The 22,688-nt window shown below is 55.5% G+C and overlaps 1 protein-coding gene across 1 annotated transcript in view; it reads left to right on the forward strand.

The window, feature by feature from the left end:
- Positions 1 to 1,088: 1,088 nt before the first annotated feature.
- DEGS2 (delta 4-desaturase, sphingolipid 2) overlaps positions 1,089 to 22,688 on the forward strand; it is a 29,566-nt gene continuing 7,966 nt past the window's right edge. The window contains exons 1-3 of the mRNA XM_087818278.1: positions 1,089 to 2,145; positions 8,058 to 8,208; positions 8,345 to 10,775. The gene's annotated coding sequence lies outside the window, so the exon portion shown is untranslated. The remainder of the gene's footprint in view (positions 2,146 to 8,057; positions 8,209 to 8,344; positions 10,776 to 22,688) is intronic.

Genomic DNA, 22,688 nt, shown 5'->3' on the forward strand with positions numbered 1-22,688 from the left:
CGGAGCCCGCCATTCCTGCACTCCACCTTTCAGGGGATCAGCCTCCGCAGGGCTGACCAGAGACTGGGCCACCTCCCCTGGTTCAACCAGTGACCAACTTGTGACCAACTTAGAGTCCCCCGTGTCCTTTTGCTCTTTGAGGAGGTGGAAGTGTCACTGCCCTAGTTCCTGCAGAGTTGGCCCCAGGAGCAGAGGCTAAGAAGAAATGTCAGAGGAGGATTCATTCTTTTTATTTAAAAAAAGACTTTCTAATTCATATATATATATTTTAGAGAGAGAGAGAAGCATCCATGTGCCAGAAAACCTCCACCGGCTGCCGCCGGCATGCCCCCTACCGGGGATCAGCTGGCGACCCAGGCGTGCGCCCTGACCCGCAATCAAACCCGCAACCTCCCGCGCGCAGGGTGACGCCCGAGCCCCCCGGCCCCCGCCCCTCCCCTCAGGGCGGGAACCCCTCTTCCTAGCCCTGGGAGGCCGGCACCCACACCTTCAGGGCTGCCCCCAGCCCGCCCCGCCTCGCCCCGGCCGTGAACCCTTCGCGGCCCCTGAGCGTCCTCTGCCGCCCGGGCCGGGCTCGGGGGCGCCGCGCGGCGGTGAGGAGCCTGGATCGTGGCCCAGGAGGGGCCTGTTGCGTCCCCTCTCCCCCGACTGGGGACCGATGCGCCTGAGAAGAGGGCCTAAGAGGAGACTTTCAGGACAACTTCTCCGCCCTTCCTGTCGCCCGCCCTGAGCCGCTGGACTCGCGCCCCCGGCCCCGGGGCGTCCTCTCGGCCCGAGCTGGCGGAGGGGGGACGAGGGGCGCTCTGGCCGCCGCGCCGCCTCCCACGCGCCGCAGGCACATCCCGGCCCCTGGAGGGCCCGGGGATTGGGGCGGGGGTCAGAGGGCAGTGCTCCCAGGGGTGGGACCGCGAGCTCGGAGGCCGGGGGCTGCTCGGAGCCCGGGACTGACTCGGGGAGCGCTGGCGGGCCTCCGAGCCAGCAGGGGGCGCAGGCGGGCGTGGAGGAGCGCGAGCCCGAGGGATGCTGGCCCGTAGGAGTCCACTACTTCTAAAACATTAAATTGGAAATCGCTTATTCTTTTTTTTTTTTATTTTGGTATTAATTTTTATGAATTTATTTGGGCCAAGTTGGCGACATATGCCAGGGAGCAAGGTCCCAAATGCTGCAGCAATCTCTTATTTTTAAATTTTATTTAATTAATTATTTTCTTTAAATCTTTATTGATTGCAGAGAGAGGAAGGGAGAGGGAGGGAGAGAGAAACATCAGTGATGAGAGAATCATTGATCGGCTGTCTCCTGCCCGCCCCCGGCTGGGGATGGAGCCCACAGCCCCTGGCATGCGCCCTAACCAGGAATTGAACCTCGATGTCCTGGATCCTAGGTCGATGCTCAACCACTGAGCCATGCACGGCTGAGCAATCTCGTATTTTTTTAAATGACCCATGCTTGTAAAACTCAGAGCAGAAACATTAAAATAACTACCCACTACCCAAAGCCCCACCTTCCAGAAGTAATCCCTGCGTCCGGTTTGGGAGCATCCACCCCATGTGTCACGCGAGCAGGTGCCCACACACAGATGCCATGCTGGTAGACATGCACGGACATATGCACGGACACAGACACACATCCACCCGAGGCACTCAGGGACACAAGTGGGAGCACTTGGGTTCGGTGAAGAGGTTGGTGTGGGTGTATCTATGCAGACACGTCTCTAATGATTAATCTATGTATGTTTGATTTTTACAGGATTTGCTGTAAGAAACCTCACCTCCTTTCTCAGCCCTCTCCTGCCGTGCCATCAACAAGCATTTCATGTCTCCATGCCATCTTCCACTCAGTGGGTGAGGCCCAGCTGCAGTTGCTAGATGCAAAGTAGTTGTGTCTCAACTCTTCCAGCCAAGGGCACATTGCAGGGCTGTTTGGGTGCCCTGGGTGTAGGCATGGGACTCAGGAAAATGCCCTGGGTGTGAGGGCAAAGCCAAGGGGAGAAGTCAGAGGCCAGCAGCTGGACCAGGGTGGACCCCTGATCTTCTGGAGGGACATGTCTGGGACCTTTGGGACTCTTGGATTTGTATGGGCCACAAACATTGATTATTCCCTGAAAATGTGATCATGTTGAACTATAAACAGACTCCTAAGATGCCGGTAAGGAGAGGGCTCTCCCACATCCAGTCTCTGGTGTATCTGAGCACATTGGGGGGGCTGTCACTCTGCCTGGGATTCCACCATTCCCCCCCCCACACACACACACACTCTGTTGAGTTCTGGGGAGTTTTCCTCCTCAAAACCACTATGTTCCAATTGGGGGGGGTGACCCTAAACCCAACAGAACCCCCAGTGGGGCTGACTTGATGACACTGACGCCCACTGTGCATGGGTATGTATGTTAGGTGGGAGAAGCTGAGCAGCTTGCTGCTTCCCTGCCAGCATTTTAACCCTCAGTCTCTTCTGTCCAGGGACTAGCTCCAGGCCCCTGCTCGGAAGGTATTCCCATCGGGTGGTGCCAGCAGCAAAGGCACTTAGTGGCCTCACTTAGAACAAGATCTGAGCTTCAGGATGTGTCTCTGCAGGCTGCCAGGTCCCGCGGGTGGCCCTGCAGGGGTGAATCCTGACAGGACCCACAGACAGGTTGGGAGGGAGACAGGAAGGCACTGAGTCATCAATGTGCCAACCCCTGGCTGCCCCTGTGCCTGGTGCCACACTGTCACACCTGGGCCTGGGCTGGAGACCAAGAACATTCCAGAGCTTTGATTTGGAAACCTCAGCTCTGGAGTGCGCGCAAGCCAGACAGGCCTGGCCAGATGCTGAGCCTGTTTCCTTCACTGTCAAGCTCACAGGAAGGCAAGACCCATTACTGTTCACCCAGGGGTGGCCCTGGCATGGCCTGGAGAAGGGCCCAACTTCAGGCTTGGAGTTTGCTTGGGCCTGTGGGGCTGGTACCACATCCCCTGCTCCAAATGGCCATGATGACTGGTTTTGTTTGTGTGTGGTGTGCAGTTGGAATTTCCTCCCTAGAAACAGGGCAGACTTCTCCAACTGGTTTTTATTTTGTCCTTAAGCCACTTTTGAAAATGACTTAGTCAAAGAAGTGTCATCAGTTGAATCTTAGGGCCTGGCTCCTGACAGGCCTAGCTCCCAGGGCCCCAGGACGATTGGTGAGCATCCCTGGACAGTGGGTGACCCCTCACTGGTCCCATGAGCACTTGTCACCTCAGCAGCCTGGTTGCCCCAGTGACCACTGCTGTTGGTTGAGGGCCTACCATGTGCCAGGTGAGGTGTTGGGGTACTTCCCACACAGGCTTCTGCTCACAACTGCCTTAGAAAGTAGGTTAGCTATCCCCACTTTACAGATGAGGAAACTGAGGCTTAGAGTTTGTGAAGTGGCTTGCCCAAGGCCACCTGGCTGGTAAGAGGTGGAGCTATGGCCTCAGCTGCATCTGTCTGTGCCCAGAGGGAGTGCTGCCCCTTGGGCAGGGTGGGAAACACACAGACCACAGACACAGTGCCCAGTGTCTAGGGAAGAGGGTGGAAGAAAGATGAGCCTTCAGGTCAGGCTGACAGATCAGGGACGCTTCTGGGAGGAGGTGGCACTTGGGCTTGACATGAAGGATTTGGAGATAGATGGGGAAGACATTCGGGATAAGAGATTTGGGGACACAGGGAGGGGTGGGGGCAATTGTGGGGTGTGGCTGGAAGGTCTCGCTGGGGCAGGCTGCGGTGGGCGTGGTGGGAGAGAAGCCAGAGCAGACTGAGGAGAAGTCTTGGCCAGGCTGGCTCTTGTTCCTTTGCAGGTAATTTATTTTGTCTCCTCTTGGAAGATTTTGGGATTTTTCTTTTCGTTTGGATGCTTAGAAATTTCTCTACGGTGTTTCTAGATGGTGATGTCTGGCTTTTTTGTTGGTGTTTCTTTTTGTGTCCACTTTTTCAGGAAAGTGTAACATTTGTAAAATGCATACATCTGAAGAATACAGCTCGTTGAATTTTTACCTGAATTTTTGCATTCGTCTACACTCGTGTAACCACGCCCCAGGTCCAGATGCAGGCTGCCCCCTTCCTGCTCCCAGCAGGCTCCCTTCCATCCCCAGAGGACACCTCTATTCTGACCTCGAGCACATTGACTAGTTTGGCCTGTTCTTGAACTTCATGGAAACGGAAACATACAGTTGTATGCTTCTGCATACTTTTTCAAAAAGTAAACTTTGAAATTTTAGAACAGTTTTGGATTTCCAGTTACTAGGAAGATAGCCATACCTGTTTCCCCTTCGATAAACTTCTCATGTTATTATGGTAGATTTGTTACAATTAATGAACAAATATTGATACATTATTACTAACTAGAATCCGTATTTTATACTGATTTCCTCAGTTTTCCACGATGACCTTTTTCTATTCCAAGATCCCATCCAAGTCTCCTTGGCTCCTCCTAGCTGTGACAGTTTCTCAGACTCTTCTTTTTAAAATTTTATTTAGTTTTATTTTTTTAAATATATATCTTTATTGATTTCAGAAAGAGGAAGGGAGAGGGAGAGACAGAGATAGAAACATCAATGATGAGAAAGTCGTCACTGATCGGCTGCCTCCTGCACGCCCCCCACTGGAGATCGAGCCCGCAGCCCCGGCCTGTGCCCTGAGCGGAGCCGAGCCTCAGTCTCCCGGATCCCAGGTCGATGCTCAGCCGCTGAGCCCCGGGGGCAGACGCTCCTTGTTTCTGATGGTCCTTTGGGGCGGGCTGCCGGGTGCGTTGTGAATATTCCTCAGCTGGGACTTGATTGATGTTTTCCTCACAGTCGGAGTGGAGTCCCGGGTTTGGGGAGGAAGGCGCCGAGGGAAGGCCTGTTTCCATCCCCTCCGTCGAGGGTGCGTGCTGGCAGCGGGCCCCGTCTCTGTGATGTGCACCTTGGCCCTCCGGCTGAGGTAGTTTGTCGGGTTTCTTACTGCCCCCGACTTCCACGGCCGGCTGGCCCTGTGCAGCCCACACCTGAGGTTTCAGCCCACACCCCAGGGCGCAGTTTCTACATCGGGTATGTAGACTTCTGCGTGGACATTTGTCTCTTCTCTCCCATTTGGTCATTTCCTCGATCAGTTATTTGCACCAGTGTGGACTTGTGGGTACTTATTTTACACTTTGAGCTATAATCCGGTGCTGCTCTGTTTATTTGGTGCTCACACTGTCCCAGTTTTGGCCGTTGGAAGCTTTCAGTTGGTTCCTGCCTCCTTTGCCCCCCCATCAGTGTGTGTGTGTGTGTGTGTGTGTGTGTGTGTGTGTGTGTGTAGCATGTCCTTCCTTTCTGACATTACAAGATGCCCCAGGCTCGCCCGGCCGCCATGGCTCAGCGGTTGAGCATCGACCTATATCCAGGAGGCCATGGTTCGATTCCCGATCAGGGCACATGCCCGGGTTTCGGGCTCGATCCCCAGCAGGGGGCGTGCAGGAGGCAGCCGATCGATGACTCTCTCATCATTGATGTTTCTCTCTCTCTCTCTCTCTGTCTCCCTCTCCCTTCCTCTTTCTGAAATCAATAAAAACATATTTAAAAACAACAACAGGATGCTCCAGGCTCATCAGGTATGTTCCCTGCCCTCATCCTAGAAACTGTCATTTCTCGGAGGGGCCCTGGTTCCTTTGACCGGAGAGGAGCATTAGGAACCGAGACCAGGTGTGATGGCCACTGGGGTGTCCCTGCCTCTAGGCGCTCTCAGCTGACAAAGCGAGGAGATGTATGAATATACACTAACCCCTGTGCATACACATCTGTGACTGTTTCTACACATAACTATTTATACCTGTGTTAAGCTAAACGTGAGTTTCTACTGATGTTCCCGACTCTAACCTATGACCCTTGCTTATCTGAGATCTCACTCCCACAGCCAGACACCTGGCTCTCCCCATCTGCTGTTTATTGACCTAACTGTTTGATTCCAGTGTACTTCGGGTGCTTCTAGAATTGTTAACTCCTGTCCCTGATAGTCAGCTTGACCAACTAGAGGACAGTCCTTTCGCTTTCAGTCTTCTGGTCTCCACTCATTTTCAGAGTTACTTACCTCAGTACCTTGTTCCCTTGTGCCCTTCAGTGAGATTGTTCCATACATTTAAAATATATATATATATCTTTATTGATTTCAGAGAGAGAGGAAGAGAGAGGGAGAGAGAGAGAGAGAGAGAGAGAGAGAAACATCCATGATGAGAGAGTCATTCATCGGCTGCCTCCTGCATCCCCCGACTAGGGATGGAGCCGGCAACCCGGGCATGTGCCCTGGCCGGGAATCGAACCGCAATCTCCTGGATCCTAGGTCGATGCTCAACCGCTAAGCCACATTAAAACAATTTTTTTAATCCTCACTTCAGGATATTTTTTTCCATTGCTTTTTGGAGAGAGTGGAAGGGAGGGAGGGGGAGAGAGAGAGGAGCATTGATGTGAAAGACCCATGGATCGGTTGCCTCCTGCCTGGGCCGGGGATCGAGCCTGCAGCTGAGGTGCGTGTTCTTGAGCAGAATCAAACCTGGGACCCCTCAGTGTGCGGGCCGAGGCTCTAACCACCCAGCCAAGCCAGCCAGGGCTTGTTCCGAACATTTCTAATGCAGTTCGACCCTGTGACGTTCTGCACTCTACCTTGGACCCCTGACTCCTACGTGGGTTTTGAAATTCTGTACCCGCTAAGGTCCATTCTTTGTGATATAAAGTTCCACGCGCTTTGACAAGTGCCGAGGCCTTATGTTCACTATTACAGGCTCAGACAGAGTAATTTTACCTCCTTAAAAGTTCCCTTGTGCTTCGCCCGTTCAGCCCCTAGCCCCACCCCAGGACCCCGGCAACGACCACTCCCTTTAAGTCTCCACAGCGTCGCCCTTTCCTGAGTGTTGCGTGCAGGGATCGTCCCGTCTGCCTTCTCCCCCAGCCGCGTCCACGTGAGATCCATCCACGTTCTTCCGTGACCTGTTAGCTCATGTCTTTGTATCTCAGAACAACACCCCATTGCTAGGATGGAGCGGTTTCTTCATCCGTTCACCTGCCGGGGACTCTCTCGGCTGCCTTGTGTTAAAGGATCATAAAGAAGCCGCTGCAGACGTTCTCCTGCAGGTTTCTCTGTACGTGGTTTCAGTCAGTCACCTGGGAGCCCACCTCGTGACGAAGCGACTGCCCAGGTGTCCTCCAAAGTCACCGCACCGTTTTGCATCCCGTTGCTCCACAACCTCACCGGCACTTGATGTTGTCAGAGCTCCGGCCTGCAGCCACTCTAACGGGCGTAGTGACGTCCCGTTTTTGTTCGCATTTGCATTTCCCTCGTGACAGCTGACGGGCATCTTTTCATATCCTCCTTGCCATCTGTGCCTCTCCTGTTCAGATCGTTTGCTCGTTTGTTAGCTGGGATATTTGTTTTCTTACCGCTGACGTTTAAGAACCATTTGTGTATTTTGGATGTAAGTTCCTTATCAGACATGTGTTGTGCAGATATTTTCTATCAGTCCGTGGCTCGTCTTTTCATTCTTTTTACCGTGTCTTTCACGGAACGGAAGCTTCAAGTTTTAATAAGATGAAACGATGTTTTTTTCCCTTTCACAGATTGTACTATTGGTGTTGTATTTAAAAACTCATCCCCAAACCCAACTCGTGTAGATTTTTCTCCCTTGTTTTCTCCCAGAAGTTTTGCTGTTTTGTGTTTTTCCATTCAGGTCTATGACCCATTTTGAATTAATTTCTGAGTAAGGTTGGCGTCTCGGTTCCTTGGTTCTTTTGCATGTGGCCATCCAGTGGTTCCGTGGCGGGCAGTTAGGCAGACGTGAGCACAGCAGGGACATGGGCCAGGTACAGAAGGTCACCAGGGCAAAAAAGTTCCAGGTGCCTAGCAGAGGACAATTGTAAGGTGGGACCTTGCTCCCAGGGTGACCTTTCCTCCCCTAGCATATTGCTGGTCACCCCCTGACCTTTCCTCCCTAGAGATAACAGTTGTATTTCAGCTCCAGGCCCAGAAAAGCAGCAAAACCAGACAAGCAACCCAACAGCTGACTTCACCACCGGCTGCGTTGACTAATGACCGACATTCCCCCCCAATTTCAGGGAAGACCCCAACCCTGAAAGGACACACCTGGAAAACTTCTGCATATTCTATGGAGATCTTCCCCTGAGACCTCCCCGAAAGTCTCCACCCTTAAAACCCTCAGGAAGAGGGCCCAGCCTGCTCTCCCTCTTCCCCATCTCCATCCCCGAGGTGGGTCACCTCTACCTTCCTTTGCCTCTGTAACTTGTTTCCTAAGCCCATTTCTTCTACAAATTACTTCCTCTACCTCTGTGATTTCCCAAATGTTCTCTTATAGTTTGAGTCTCGGCTCTGAATTCTTTCCTAGCCAGAACTTAAGTGCCCAGGTCTGGTCTGACCCGTGGGTCTAGCGCCCGGGGCCCATCTCATCTTTCCCGCCCCCAACAGTTCCCGCACCGTCTACTGGAGAGACTGCTCTTTCTCCGTGGACTTGACTTTGCTCTCATGTCCAAGGTCAGTTGACTATTTGTGTGGGTCTCTTTCTGGGTTTCTGTTGGATTCCATTGCCCTGTGTCTGCCCCTCACCGGTAACACACCGTCTTGTAGTACGTCTTGGAATCTGGTGATATGAACCCTCCATCTCTGTTACTCCCTAGTACTGTGGTGCCCAGGGCTCCGGATCAGTTGGTTTGCACGGGAAAGGCTCCCTCCCAAGATAGGCATTTACTGTCCCTGGGAACTGGCTGGTCCTGGGAGGGGCCATCTCTCCAGTCAGCAAAGTCCCTGGAGGTCACAGCATTGGGATCACAGAAAGTAAAAGGGCCCCATGAGTACAGCTGGCCCTCGGATGCTTCGACATCATGTGAAGGGATCTTTGGGGTGGTGACAGAGAAGACATTCAGAGAGGAAGGCATAAGTGTCCCTATTTATTACAAGAATGAAAAGGGGCAACACCACTAGAATACGGGCCCTTCTAAGCCTCACTTAGGTGGCTTTACCCAAGTCGTCGTGGTGGAAAGCGGGAGGGGGTTGTAGAAGGCACTGGGGAGTGGGTGGCCCTGGGGAGTGGGTGGTCCTCTCGCCGGGACTCCAGGGGTTGACTGCTGTGAGGCAGGTGCCCGGGGCAGTAGTATCTTCATGAATTTGTAGCCTCGCAGTTAGTAGGAACCTGGACGAGATTTCCGTTGGGCGTGGGGGTGTGGGTGTGTCCGTCCCCACCATGAGCAGTGTGTACCAGGAGCAAAGCTGAGCAGACAGGGAGCTCAAAACAGAGACTCCTCCATCCGGAAGGAAGAAAAGCAGCCACTGTGGGTCCTCTTTGTGCCTCAGTCCACGGGGGCTGCGGGGACAGAGGTTGGAGTGTCAGGGTGCAGCTGTCTCTGTCACCTCCAGCAGCCAGCAAGCTGGGCCAGGCGGGTCCCCTCTCGGGGGTGTGGGCCCTGCTCCTGGGGCTGAGCCTGCAGGGGACCCTCCGACCCGGCCAGTTGCTGCGCACCTTTGCCTCAGTTGTGGGCGTTGGTGACGAGAAAGCTGCCAGGTCTTTGGTCTGTGGGGCTCTTGGCAGCTGAGCTCCCTCGGAGGCCTGGGCCTGCCGTTAATTAGGTTTTATAAGTTTTGCTCCCTGAAGGCCCCATTTTAACTTACCTTGGGCCATAGTAACTATTTTAACTGGAGGTCCAGGTAAGCCGATTGGTAAATGCCTAAGACTTTATTATTATTATTATTATTTTAATCCTCACCTGAGGATATTTTTTCCACTGTTTTTCAGACAGTGGAAGAGAGAAAGAGAGAGAGAGAGAGACGTGACTGGTTGCCACCCGCCCCTGCCCCCACCCAGGCTGGGGATCGAACCTGCAACCGAGGTACGTGCCCTTGGCTGGAATCAAACCCGGACCCTTCAGTCGTCGGGCTGATGTTCTAACCACTGGGCCAAGCCGGCCACAGCAGAGACTTTAATTTCAATTTATTATTCATTCTGTTAGTGCATCTTTGCCCAATATGGGGTATTTTGGAGCAAAGACTGTGGGGAATTTAGGCGAAGCTGCAGTTTAGATGAGGTATGTCTCTTCCCTCTATTTTATATTTACTTCCCTAAGATTATAGGAGCTACAGGGTTTACATTTAGTGGGATCCCCGGTATCACTATCAGTTGATATCCAGTATTGATTACTCCATAGGTCTGTCAACGGGCACGTTTAGCAAATAATCTAGAACCTCAGTTGTGAGGCACCAAAGCCAGTCGGCACTTTTAACAGTCGGTTATATAACTGATTGTAGTATATAAACGCTGTTGTATATTTGTTACATATAATTATTATTTATATTATTATAAATTATTAGTGTATAGACTTTTGCTTTCCAATTCACTCAAATTATGGACTTTTGTTTTATGTAGATATGTAAAATTTATTTATCATATTATTTTATAAATATATAAAATCTGTAACTTATTTATTAACCTTTTGCTTTCTTTCCTATAGCTAGGGGTTTTTTCCCCCCTCTTTCAACCCTTTTTGTTTTTCTTCCTGTTTTAAAGCTTTTAGCTGCCTGAGGCTGTGGTTTTTGTTTTCTATCTGGGGCTGACAGGAAAGGAAGGGGCAGGGAGAAGGGGCCCGGCGGCCTGCCTCTGCCTAGGAGGGTCCCTTCTGCGCCCACTCCCGGTCGCCTCCCTCCCTCCAAGGTCTCCATGGTGTGATCCCACCTCCCCACTGCGTCGGGCGGGAAGACTCAGGACCCGCAGCGAGACACACACGCAACAGGGCCCTTCCCACAGGAGCTGCGGGTGCCATGGCCCGGAGGTAGGTGCCCTCACTGACTCACTGTGTGGCGACAGCACCCTGCGCGGCTCCCTGGGGCGCAGGGGGCAGGCGGAGCGGCACACGTGGCCTCAGTTTGCCCACCGCTCAGTTCTGCGGGCGGGGGGGAGGTCACACCCCTCCCTCAGGGCCTTTCCTAAGCTTAGCTAGTCCTCCAGGAAGAAGGGGTGCCCACGGACGTGCTCCCAGAGTGCAGGCTCAGGCCGGGCCTCAGGAGGGCCGAGCCTCCCTTCTGAAAGGGAATCTGCAGCCACACCCGGCCAGGGCAGCAACCGCGGCCAGCAGGGGGCGGCCGCCCCTCCAGGCCGCCAGGGGCATCTGGCGGAACCACCTGCTGGGCCAAGAGCGGCCCAGTGGCCTTTCATTCCCGCCTGAGGCCCAGCCACCTGCGCACTGCGGCGTAGGTATTATTCTCGTTTAATTACATGTAATCAACAGGTCAGGGGACAACTGCCATTGAGTAGATGGCATGTTAGGTACAGTTCCCAGGAGGAAGGGTCACGCCGCTCCTCGCGGGGCCACACGGGGAAGCCAGGGGAGCCAGGAGCAGAGGGAGTGGGGAGAGCATGGGCGGGAGCCTTTCTCACGGTTTCAGAAGGAAAGGGGGGCAGGGTAGGCAAGCTTAGCGCGGGCCTGTTTGAACAGGTTTATTGCAGTTGTCTGTCCAGTGTGCGGTGCCAGGGCCTGGGGATTAGGGCAGGGGATGCTGGCTCTGAGCGTGGGTCCTGGACTGGTCAGTGTGCACATGAAGGGCACCCTCCCAGGCTAGGCATTTACTCCCTGGGACTGGCTAGCCCTGGGAGGGGCAGTCTCTTCAGGGTCAGCAATGCGCCAAGATGTCATAGCATCAGAGTCACAGAAAATAAAGAGGCACAGATGACACAGTACGTGGTGTGGGCACCAGCTTTTGTTCTGTGGCCACACACCGCTGTGTCGTGCCCATCACCGCGAGGCGCCTGTCCACTCTTCCCTGGTGGAAGGTCGGGCTGTCTCCGTGGCTGGGCTCTTACCAATAAAGCTGCTCCAAATAGTCCTGTGCATGTCTTTTGGTGGGTGCATTTTTTCTTTTTCTTTTTTAAAAATATTTTTTATTGATTTTTTAGGGAGAGAGGAAAGGAGAGGGAGAGAGAGAGAGAAACATCAATGGGAGAGAAACATGGATCGGCTGCCTCCTGCATGCCCCCTACTGGGGATTAAGCCCCAAACCTGGGTATGTGCTCTGACCGGGAATCGAACCAGTGACCTCTTGGTGCAAAGGACTATGCTCAACTAATGAGCCACACTGGCCCCGCAGTGGGTACATAATTTCATTCCTTTGGGCTCTGTGCCCAGGAGGAAATGCCTGGGTCCCAGGTGGACATCCGTGGAGTGTTAGGAGACCCTGCTTCAGGCTCCAAAGTGCTTGAACCAAGTGTGAGTCCTGTGAGACCCTCGAGGCTTCTCAGTCTACAGACTCCTGTCTTTCTTCTGCTCTGGGGAACCCTCATTTATTACTTGTTTGACAAGATGTATTTCTTCTTTCACTGAGCTAATTGTTATTAAGGCATCTCCTTTGCCAGAGCCTGTTCTGGGCATTATGGATACCAGGCATGACTCCAAGAGCACAGACACCCTAGAAGAGGGAACAGGCCACAAACAAGTAAATAAATACACGCTATAAAAATTTATTTCAGGTAAGGATAACCACAGTTATATATAATTAAGTTATAATTATAGTTTCTGTGAGAGATGCCTTCCATAAAGAAAACAAGGTAGTGCAAGGACAAAAGGCACCTCCTCCATTCTCTGTCCCAGAAATCTCATTACATGGATTCTGTCTCCCTCGTCTCTTTCCTTTATTTTGTTAATTGGCTTTGTTGTTGCTGTTAATCCTTACCTGAGGATATTTTTTCCATTGATTTTTTGAGAGAGTGGAAGGGAGAGGGGGGGAGAGAGAGAGAGAGAGAAACATTGATGTGAGAGAGACAGGTCGCTTGGTTGCCTCCTGCACGTGCCCCGACCAGGGCTTGAAGGACGACCTGCCGGTGCGCAGGATGACTCTCCAACCGACTGAGCCCTGGGGCCCTTGTCTCTTTCCTTTCATTGCAATAGATGTTCTTTTTCTTCTTTTTTTTAAAATTTTTATTAATTTAAAAAAATATATATATATTTTAAAAGTTTTAATTGATTTTTAGAGAGAGAAGAAGGGAGAGGAAGAGAGGGAGAAACATTCGTCGGTGCCCATGCACCCCGACCCTGGATCAAACCCGCAAACCGGGCCTGTTCCCTGGCCGGGAATCGAACCGCTGACCTTTCCGTGGACAGGACAACGCTCTTGTCTGTCTCTGCTTTGTTTACTTATTTCCTCACTTTAAGGATGAAGCAGCCTTTGGTTTCTCAGGAGAGGGCACTCTCCACCCTCAGCCCGGCTCTGCGCCTCCGATAGCTGTGTCCCCGGCTGGCAAGCTCTTCCCTCCTTCACTGACCTCCCCCTGAGGGGCTGACTCTGGGTCGCAGGCTGTCACACTCTGCTGGCTTCAGGCGGGGCTGGGAGGGGCTGGACCCGATGGGAGTACTTCCCGCCTGTTTTCTGCAAATCTGGGGCAGAGAGGGGACTTCCTACTGGGCAGCAAACACTACAGTCAAGACCTCTGGGTGTAGGTGCTCCCGACACCCAATTTTCTTTATTTTAGTATCCTATAACAGAATGGTGCATTTGTTACAATTGGTAAACTAATACCGACACACTATTATTTATTTTATTTTTTAAAATTTTATTTATTGAGCCCGGCCGGGCGTGGCTCAGCGGTTGAGCATCCACCGCCTAGGATCCAGGCAATCGGGGTTCGATTCCCGGTCAGGGCACATGCCCGGGTTGTGGGCTCAGTCCTCAGTCGGGGATGTGCAGGAGGCAGCTGATCAATGACTCTCATCATTGATGTTTCTGTCTCTCTCTCTCTTCCTTCCTCTCTCTGAAATCAATAAAAATATATATATTTTTTAATTTATTGATTGATTTGAGAGAGAGAGGGGAAGGGAAGGAGAGAGAAACATCGATTTGTTGTTCCACTTATACATTCATTGGTTGATTTTTTTTTTTTTAATCCTCATGGGAGGATATTTTTATCATTGCTTTTCAGAGAGAGGAAGGGAGAGGGAGAGAGAGAAACATCAGTGATGGGAGCGTCACTGATCGGCTGCCTCCTGCATGCCCGGCAATGGGGATCGAGCCCGCAACCCGGGCACGTGCCCTGACCAGGACTCGAACCTCGAGCTCCTGGATCCTAGGTCGACGCTCAGCCGCTGAGCCCCGCCAGCCGGGCCATGATTGATTCCTGTATGTGCCCTGACCCAGGATTGAACCCACAAACCTGTCATATGGGGATGATGCTCTAACCAACTGAGCTACCTGGCCAGGGCTCGACACACTATTTTTAACCAAAGTCCATACTGTATTCAGGTTCCCTTTGTTTGTCCCTAATGCCCCTTTCCTGCCCCAAGATCCCATCCAGGGCACCACCTGACAGACCATACGTGTTGTCCTTCCTTGCTGGGACCTGGGCCGTCGGGGAGGGGAGCTATCCCATGTGTTCCAGGCAAGGCAAGCTGCCCACCTGATTCCGAGTTTCTATGGTCTAGGCCGACCTCAGGGCCTTGGGGGCACTTGGTCAGGGCCCAGAATTGGGAGTGTCTCCAATGTGTCCTTTGACTCATCCCCCATTAGGCCTCAGTTTCCTTCTCTGTACCATGAAGTCATTAGGCTGGTTTCTTGGGACATGCTGAGTCCTGGAGTAGACATGGGTGACTTATCTGAGCCTTTTCCTGGGGCATAGATAGCTGGCAGATACGGTCATGTCCCAGGGCAGAACTGGGACCTAGATCTCATTGCAGCATGGGGCCAACACTCGGACTTTGGGCATTCAGGTCGAAGATTGGGGCTGTCCCGCTTCGCTGCTTATGCCAGTGCACCTTAGGGGAGGCCCTGGTCAGCCCTGAGCCTCAATTTCCTTATCTGTAAAGTGCCAGCTGGTGGGAGGGTCCCTCTGGCTGGGAACAGAGCAGGTTACCCTGGGGAGGGGTGAGTTCTGTTTCCCAGCTGTGTGAGCTGGGCCGGGGACCCCGGGGGCCGCAAGGGGTGCTGGCAACCATAGGCTCTGAGGGCCTTCCTGCCGATGGGGGATCCCGTCTCTGTTTGCTGTCTTGCCCACACCTGACTCGGATAGGTGGCTGGTTATCTAGGATGCCGGTGCACGGTTGTTTTATTCCCCAGCTCATGCCAGGACTCCTTTGCCCTGGGCTGAGGGAGGCCTGCCGTGCGGACCACACCCCTGGACCATGGACTCCCAGGAGGCTGCAGGGAAGCTCACCAATTACCTGGCTGCCTTGTGGTCCCTGGGCTGCGAGGCCCGCCTGCTACGGGCAGCTCCCGGCACAGGCCAGGCCGCGGTCCTCAGGCGCGCCAGGCACCCCCTCGCAGGAGAGAGGAAGAGAGGCGTCCCTAGAAGGTGAACTTGAGGAGCCCTGCACCCTCCCTCTCCAAAAACCCGGGCTCTCCCTTCAGAAAACGTCAGCGTTCTCCCAAGCGTCTGAGCCTTTGCATGTGCTGTTTCTTCCACTACCAATGCCCTCCCCCTTGTTATTTAAATTTTTTTTTTTTTTAATTTTGCCCACTCTCCTTTTAGCTATTGAACTTCTACTCATATTTCAAGGCCCCATGCAAAAGGCCCCTCTGCTGGCCCTTCGTTTCCCCTGCCTGTGTCACAGCAGCATCACCCTGAGTCATCCGGGCCTCTCCGTGCCCGCGTCCCCGTGTCCCTCGGCTTCCCTGAAGGCAGGGCTGGGGGCTGACTCCACCATGAGTCTGTCGGGGGCGTGTCATCTGCCGTCCGCGCCCCTGCCTTCAAGGAGTGGGTGTGGGAAGGGAAATAGCTGTGCCGCGTCTCTCCTGAGCACCTGTTTGCTGGCACCATTCGTTTCTATTCCGCCCCCAACGCCCCTCGTCAGTGGGACGCGAGCAGCAGGAACGCGAGTGGGTCCGGGCCTCGGGGGAACAGGTGCTCCGCCGCTGCTTGGCCTCCGTGACGCACGACAGCTCCTCGGGGAGCCGGGCGGGGAGCGCGGCTGTGCGCGCCCGGGGTCCCCGCACCACCCGGGGGCCGGCACTCCAGCGGGTCGCGCTCATAGTTTCATTGTCCCACGGAGGTGACACCGGCTCCAAGAGCCACCGCGCCCTGCACCGCAGGCCTGGGCGGCGCTGCAGGGGACCTGAATTGGCACCACCCCAAGCCTGGCAGTCCCGGGGCGCACGCGGCCCCGCCCCCCGAGTCAGTCCCCGCCCCGGAGCCTCGAACCGCCTCGCGCGCGGCGGAGCCGGCGACAGGTGGAGCGCAGCCGAGCCGAGCCGAGCCCCTCCGCGCCGCGCTCCCGGCCCACCATGGGCAACCGCGCGGGCCGCAGCGACTTCGAGTGGGTCTACACCGACCAGCCGCACACGCAGCGCCGGAAGGAGATGCTGGGTGAGCGCCGGGCGATGCCCCGCGGGGGGTGGGAGCGCCCCCGGCCCCGTCTTCGCCCGGGACTTGGGATCCAGGACCCGGGGACCCGCGCGCCGGGGAGCGCGTCTCACCTGCCGCGTCCGTGGGCGGGGGTCCCGCGCGCAAACCCGGGCTCGGGGGCGCGGCCGCGCAGGGGGGGCGCCGGGGGCCGGGTGCGGGGAACGCGCCGCCCCCCGCGCAGGACGCAGCCCGGCCCCTGCGCGTCCACCGGGCGACCCGGGCGCCCCGTCGGCGGGGCCTCTGCGCCAAGCCCATCCCGAGGGTAGACAGAAGGGGCACCTCGAAGGCAGCAAACGCCAAACCGGGGCTACGACTGTTCTAAAATCCAAAGATTGTCCCAAAGAATCCCGCCCATCCCGTCCCGCGTCGTGGCCGGATTCGCGGGGCCGCCCCTCTGCCGTCTAGTGTCCCGAGAGGTCGTTTTTACGCACATGGCCACCCGTCCTGGGGCTTCGCTTTCGTGCCAGCGGCGTCCTCAGGACCCAGGATTACGGGGTAAAGGGCCCACAGCTCCCAAACGGCGTTCGTTAGATGCCACCCAACTCGCCCCCGGGCGCGAGGCGGCCCCGGCGGGGCGGACGCGCGCCCGCCTCCCTGCGCCGCTGGGCGGGCCGAGCCCCGCGCCTTCCCGGCGGGACCGAGGCAGCGCTGCCGGCTCGCCCTGGGCTTAATGCGCATTTATTGGGTGACTGGTTTTCGTGTTTAACCGGCCGGCGTAACTTTTTTTTTTTTTTCTCAGCTTGGCCTTTTGCTTGTTGGTTGTTAGAGCTCTTTGTGCTGGAGACTTTCAACCCTGCGTCTTATATGTTGCAAGTCAGTTTTCTTTGTAATTTGTCTTTGTCGCAGAAACTGTTTTCTTAACGCATTTGAATGGACTGGCTTTTTTCTTTAGCGTTGGCCCTTTGGTGTCTCCCTGCCCCACCCCAAGACTATGGAAATATGCATTCTATTACTTTTTGGAAAAAAATATGTTTGTATTGATTTCCGAGAGAGGAAGGGAGAGGGGGAGAGAGAGAGAGAAACATCCATGATGAGAGAGTCACCCATCGGCCGCCTCCTGCACCCCCCGGCTGGGGACCGAGCCTGCAACCCGGGCATGTGCCCCGACTGGGAATCGAACTGTGATCTCCTGGTTCATAGGTCGACGCTCAGCCGTTGAGCCACGCCAGCTGGGCACATCCTATTACTTTTTAAATTTTTTATTGATTTTTAGAGAGAGAAAGGGAAGGGGAGAGAGACAGACCTCGATTTGTTGTTCCACTTATTTATGCATTCCTTGGTTGGTTCTCGGACGTGCCCGACCAAGGATCGAACCCGAAACCTTGGCGTATCTAACCAGCTGAGCTATCTGGCCAGGGTGAATGCTCCCTGTGACTTTTAAACCTCCCAGACGCCGATGCGTCGAGTGGTCAGTGCATGACTGCACCCTGCTCTAGCTGGGGGACCAGGGGCTGGAGACGCCTGGGTGGGTTTGTGACTTTGCGGTTTTCTCCTGAGAAGTGAGCGACAACCCAGCATTGTGTGTGTTCTCACCAGTGGCAGCATGGTCCCTACACCCGTGAGCTTCGTGGGGGTGGCTGGGAGGGGCCTTGGTGATCATCTGGTTCTCCCTCCCACCAGCTCCCACCGGAGAGCAGGCTTCGTGGCTGCTGCCCCCTCAGCAGGTCCAAGGCAAGGCTATGTGTCTGTCCTGTCCCCCGGCTCCCGCCACCTTCCCCTCACAGGACTCACTGGGCACCTGGCCCCAGGTAGAGAAGGCTGGGGGACGTGTCATGGCGTCTTCACAGTGGGCACGTTCATCCTGGCCTGGCGGAGTGGGCATGAGGAGGAAAGGAGATCTCGGATGGCAGGGTGCCCAGTGTGGTACCCAGCACTCCAGGTCACGGTGAAGGACCTCTCTAAAGAGAGGAGCCACAGGCCTGGAACCCATCCTGGGAGCTGCTGGACAGGGTGACCGGGAAGGCTGGAAGACTTGGGGAGGGAGGCGACCTGGCCAGGGCAGGGACCTCAAGGCTGATTCTCCGGGGACCCTTGATCAAGTCTGTCTCCACCGGGTGCTGTGGATCCCTCCCTTTGTATCTAGTTGTGAACTAATGAACTTGGAATGTGCCATTCTCCCTCCCTCCCTGGCATTTATACAAGCTGTTCCCGTCTGAATGTCCCTCTTCCCTGCTTTGTCCAGCTAGCTCTTGCCCAGTTCCACCTCCTGCAGGAAGCCCCCCTGGCTGCCCTTGTGGACCCTGGCTGGGTGAGGGTGCTCCGTGGCATCTGTCCACGGGCCCTTATCTCTCTGGGGCAGTCTGCAGGGGTCCAGGGCGTGGCTGTGGAGTGACTGCCTGGCAAAGACCTCGTTAGCCAGGTGACCCCAGGCAAGTCAATAAACCGATGAGGAAGTGGAGGCTTGTTGGAGTTGAAAGGGGTTCACGGTAGTGCTTTATTTACAGAGTTGTGCAGGTTAAATGGAGGCAACGTTAGGTGCTGAGGGTAAGAGTTACCTGCCTGACAACTATTACCTCCTGCTGTTAGGTCCGAGTTCTCCCCAAGGCGGGGACGGGCCTGTGCCTTTCCCAGCTGGAGAGACAGTGTGTGCGTACCCGCCAGCCAGCGTCTCTTCACAGGGGAGGCAGCACCGTGAGGCTCAGAGAGGGGAGGCGGCTTGCCTAGGGCCACACAGCTTGGAGGCCACAGAGGCCAGGCTGGGGTTCAGGCAGACTCCCGCTCAGGACGTGCTGTGGCCTCACCCGGGTATCTGCTGTGCCCCTGCCAACCTGCCAGGGCCAGTGGATGCTCAATAAAGATGCTAATCTCGGAACCAGGACCCAGAAAGTCTTGGCAGGGAGCTGGCCGAGTGCTTTACGCGGGACCAAAGTCCACGTGCAGCTCCTGCCCGCCTGGGTGGGGACGTGCTCCCCAGGGCACGGTGTCCTAGCAAAAGGGGACCCCCGCGCAGTCCCTGAGAGCCATGTGTCCCGGGCGGGGCTGAGGCTTCCTGCACTGTGAGGGTGGGAACAGAGCCCGCAGGAGTCTGGTCCCAGTGAGATTAGACTTGAAGCCAGGCGTGGACGGGGCTGGGGAGGGAGAAGCAGGCTTTGGATTTGTCTTTTCAAGAACAAATAGCTTTGTGATTTTGTTTTTGATCTTTACTTACAAAAATAGGGCGCACACGTAGTAAAAAGAAGTTCAAATAATCAAGGGAAAACAAGGAAGTAAGACTGTTGGCACTGGCTGAGTTATTTGTTTGGGAAAGAGCTTGGCCGGGGATTGCCCAGTGGCAAAGCGGTGAGATCCAGACCAGAGCTGGCCGAGCTCTCCGCTCTGCTCGCTGGGGAGCCTGTGCCCCGTCCCCACCCAGCCACAGAGATGAGGCTGCAGGGGGGAGCAGGTTGGTCCCAGGGCCATTCTCTCGTGCCCCTGTCCCTGCTGCAGTCAGCACAGAGGCCCTGCCCTCCTCTACCAGGCAGCCTGCAGGCGGTGCCCAACCTGTGCCCACCCAGCTCGGAGATTCCACAGAAGAGAGAGGGGTGCCTCCCACCCCTCCTGCCCTGAGTAGCGTGACCTCCCCTTGAGCCAGCTAATCTGGCCAGAGCTGTGACCTCTGATTGGTCAGTGGGCCGTGATGGACATGGGAAGGGCTGGCCAAGGAAAGCTGGGGTTCTAAGCTGGGTGGGGAGGAGGGGCGGGGTGCTGGCTGGTCCCGCCCACAGCAGCGCAGATAACAGGTGATACTTACGGGGTTCCTCTTGGACCCTGACCGACCTGATTATGTTCTCTCTGCTCAGAGCCTCCAAGGCCCTCCCTTACTCAAGTCCCCGCCTCTGCATTGGCCTTTGGGGCACCCCCAGGCTCTGGCCCCTGTCCCTTCTCCTTCCTTTTTGCTCTCTAGCCACTTTGTGGAATGTGCCCCACCTGCCTGTTTCCTACTTCATGGCTTTTGCAAATGCTGTTCCCTTTGCCTGAATTCTTTCCCCCTACCGAACTCCTATGCATCCTTCAGGCTTCAGCCTAAATGTCCCTTTTCTTGGAAACATTCTCTAACCACACACACACACTCACACACACACACACACACACACACACACACACACGGCATGCTGGTCAACGTGAAATGATTGAGTCTCTGGAGGGAGCAAGGGCCCTGATCTGTCAATATTTCTGTCATGGTCAATTTCAAGCGACAGGCACAGATCATCACCGCTGATGGTGGCGTTGGGAAGGGGAGGAGCCGCTGGCCTTCGGCAGGGGAACTAAGGCCCACACCACTGCCTACCTCCCCTCCGAGCTCCTCCCTGCTCCTGCTGCTCCCGCGGGCCGGGCACTTTCACCGGCAGCCTTTGCCCTGTCTTCAGTCCCGCCTTGGTGTGCGACGTGATTGCTTCAACCGTCTGCCTTCCCCACTCAGCTCTGAGCTTCTCCCGGGCAGGGCCAGGCCCAGGCCCAGTTCCACCTCCACCTGGGCTGTTCCCTCCGGGCCTGACTTGGCTCTGGCCTCCCAGGGAGGCGGAGTGAACCCATGAAGCAACAGGCATGTTTCTGGCTCCAGGCCAGCGCCTGCCAGGAGCTCGAGGGGTGCTAGGGGCCCAGCGTTCCCCATTACGTAGCGCGAGGTTCCGTCCTTGCCAGTGGATGGTGGTAGACACCCTGTCTTAGTGGCGTTTCTCAGCTGATGAATGAGGCTGAGCCTTTCTTCCGATTTCTCTGCTGCTTTCATGAGTGTCCTGCTCACACCCTTGGTTCCTTTCCATCGATGCCCTTTTTCTTGATCTGTGAGAATTTTGTTCCTACGGCTTACGGTGGCCCAGTGTTTGCAACAGGTTACAAGTACCTTCCCCGGTCTGTCCTTTGTCTTTTCACTGGAGTACTTTTTTTCTGTCCTGTCTTGTCTTTTTTAAAAAAATGTCTTTATTGATTTTTAGAGAGAGGAAGGGAGAGGGAGAGAGAGAGAGAAACATCAATGATGAGAGAGTCATTGGTCGGCTGCCTCCTGCAAGCCCCCTGACTGGGGGTCAAGCCGGCAACCTGGGCCTGTGCCCTGACCGGGAATCGAACCACGATGTCCTGGATCCTAGGTTGATGCTCAACTGCTGAGCCACGCCAGCTGGGCAATCCAAATCCTTTTTTAAAAAATGTTTATTGATTTTTAGAGAGAGAGAGAGAGAGAAACATCGATCCATTGCTCCACCCACCCATGTATTCACTGGTAGATTCCTGCACGCACCCCAACCGGAGACTGAACCCAAAACCCTGGCACATCAGGATGACACTCCAGCCGACTGAGTCACCCGGCCAGGGCTTACATCCTCGAGTTTTAGCTGGAATGTCATGGGCCTTTGCGTGCGTGTGTGTGTGTGTGTGGCCTTCCCCTGGTGCGTTCAGTGTGGGGCACATTGCCCGTGCCCTGCACCCCCACCCCTGGGAGCCCCTTCCATCTCTGTGGTCTGGCGCCCAGCTGCCATAGACCATAAGCAAATATTTGTCAACAAATGAAAAGCAGGTTTAGCGAGAGGCAGGTGAGGCTGAGAACAGTGACTCCTGAAGGCACTTTGGGCCACTTCCCACATGTTCTCTGCTGAACCGGGTCCGCAGAGCGCCTCCCATTCTGGCCGGACAGGGTGAGACTCGCCTGTGGCTCCAAGTCTGCAAAGGCCGGAGGTGAGCCGGGGGAGGTGGCTTACCAAGCGCTGGGCTGGGCTCCTGGGAGCCGCTAGGAAGCGGGGATCAGGAGGGCGTCGGGCGCCTTTGTCAGGAGAGGTTGTCACAGGTAAGGTTACAGGGCCGCGGGTGGGGACAGGTGAGGGGAGGCGCTCGGGGCTCCTGGCGCCCACGTGCAGCAGGCTGTGTGTGCAGGGTCAGCGGGGAGCTGGGAAGCAGGTGGGCAGCGGGAGCTGATGCAGGTGGAATGTCCCAGACTTGGGAGACATGGGTGACAGGAGTCTGTGTCACAGGAGACCCGCGTGCAGGGCGTCGAGGCCCTGGGGGAGGGGTGTCCAGTTCTAGGTGGTGGGGGGCCCGGGTGTGGAGGGTCCAGGTGGAAGCGGGAAGGAGCCCTAGTGTTCTTGGGAGTCCTGCTGGAGACCCGGGGGAAGGGACTCAGACCACAGCGACTGGGGAAGGCCTGCGGCTGGGGCGGGAGCCTGGTGCAGGCCTTGGGACCCCGCAGCCTGCGGGGGGTGAGGGCCCAGCAGCCTCCCCTGCCAGCTGACATCTCCCCTGCAGCCGGCTGGCCCAGCAGCACTTGTGAGAAGTTGTGGAATAACCGTGGTCCTCAGTTGACGCTGTTCCGTGGGATCCGTGTGGGTAGGGTCAGGGTGCCCTCCCTCCCAGCAGCGTGTCCTGCGGCTCTGCTCTCTGGGTCGTTAGGACC

Source organism: Miniopterus natalensis, chromosome 1 (assembly GCF_054644295.1).
Source record: "Miniopterus natalensis isolate mMinNat1 chromosome 1, mMinNat1.hap1, whole genome shotgun sequence".
Classification (NCBI taxonomy): domain Eukaryota; kingdom Metazoa; phylum Chordata; class Mammalia; order Chiroptera; family Miniopteridae; genus Miniopterus; species Miniopterus natalensis.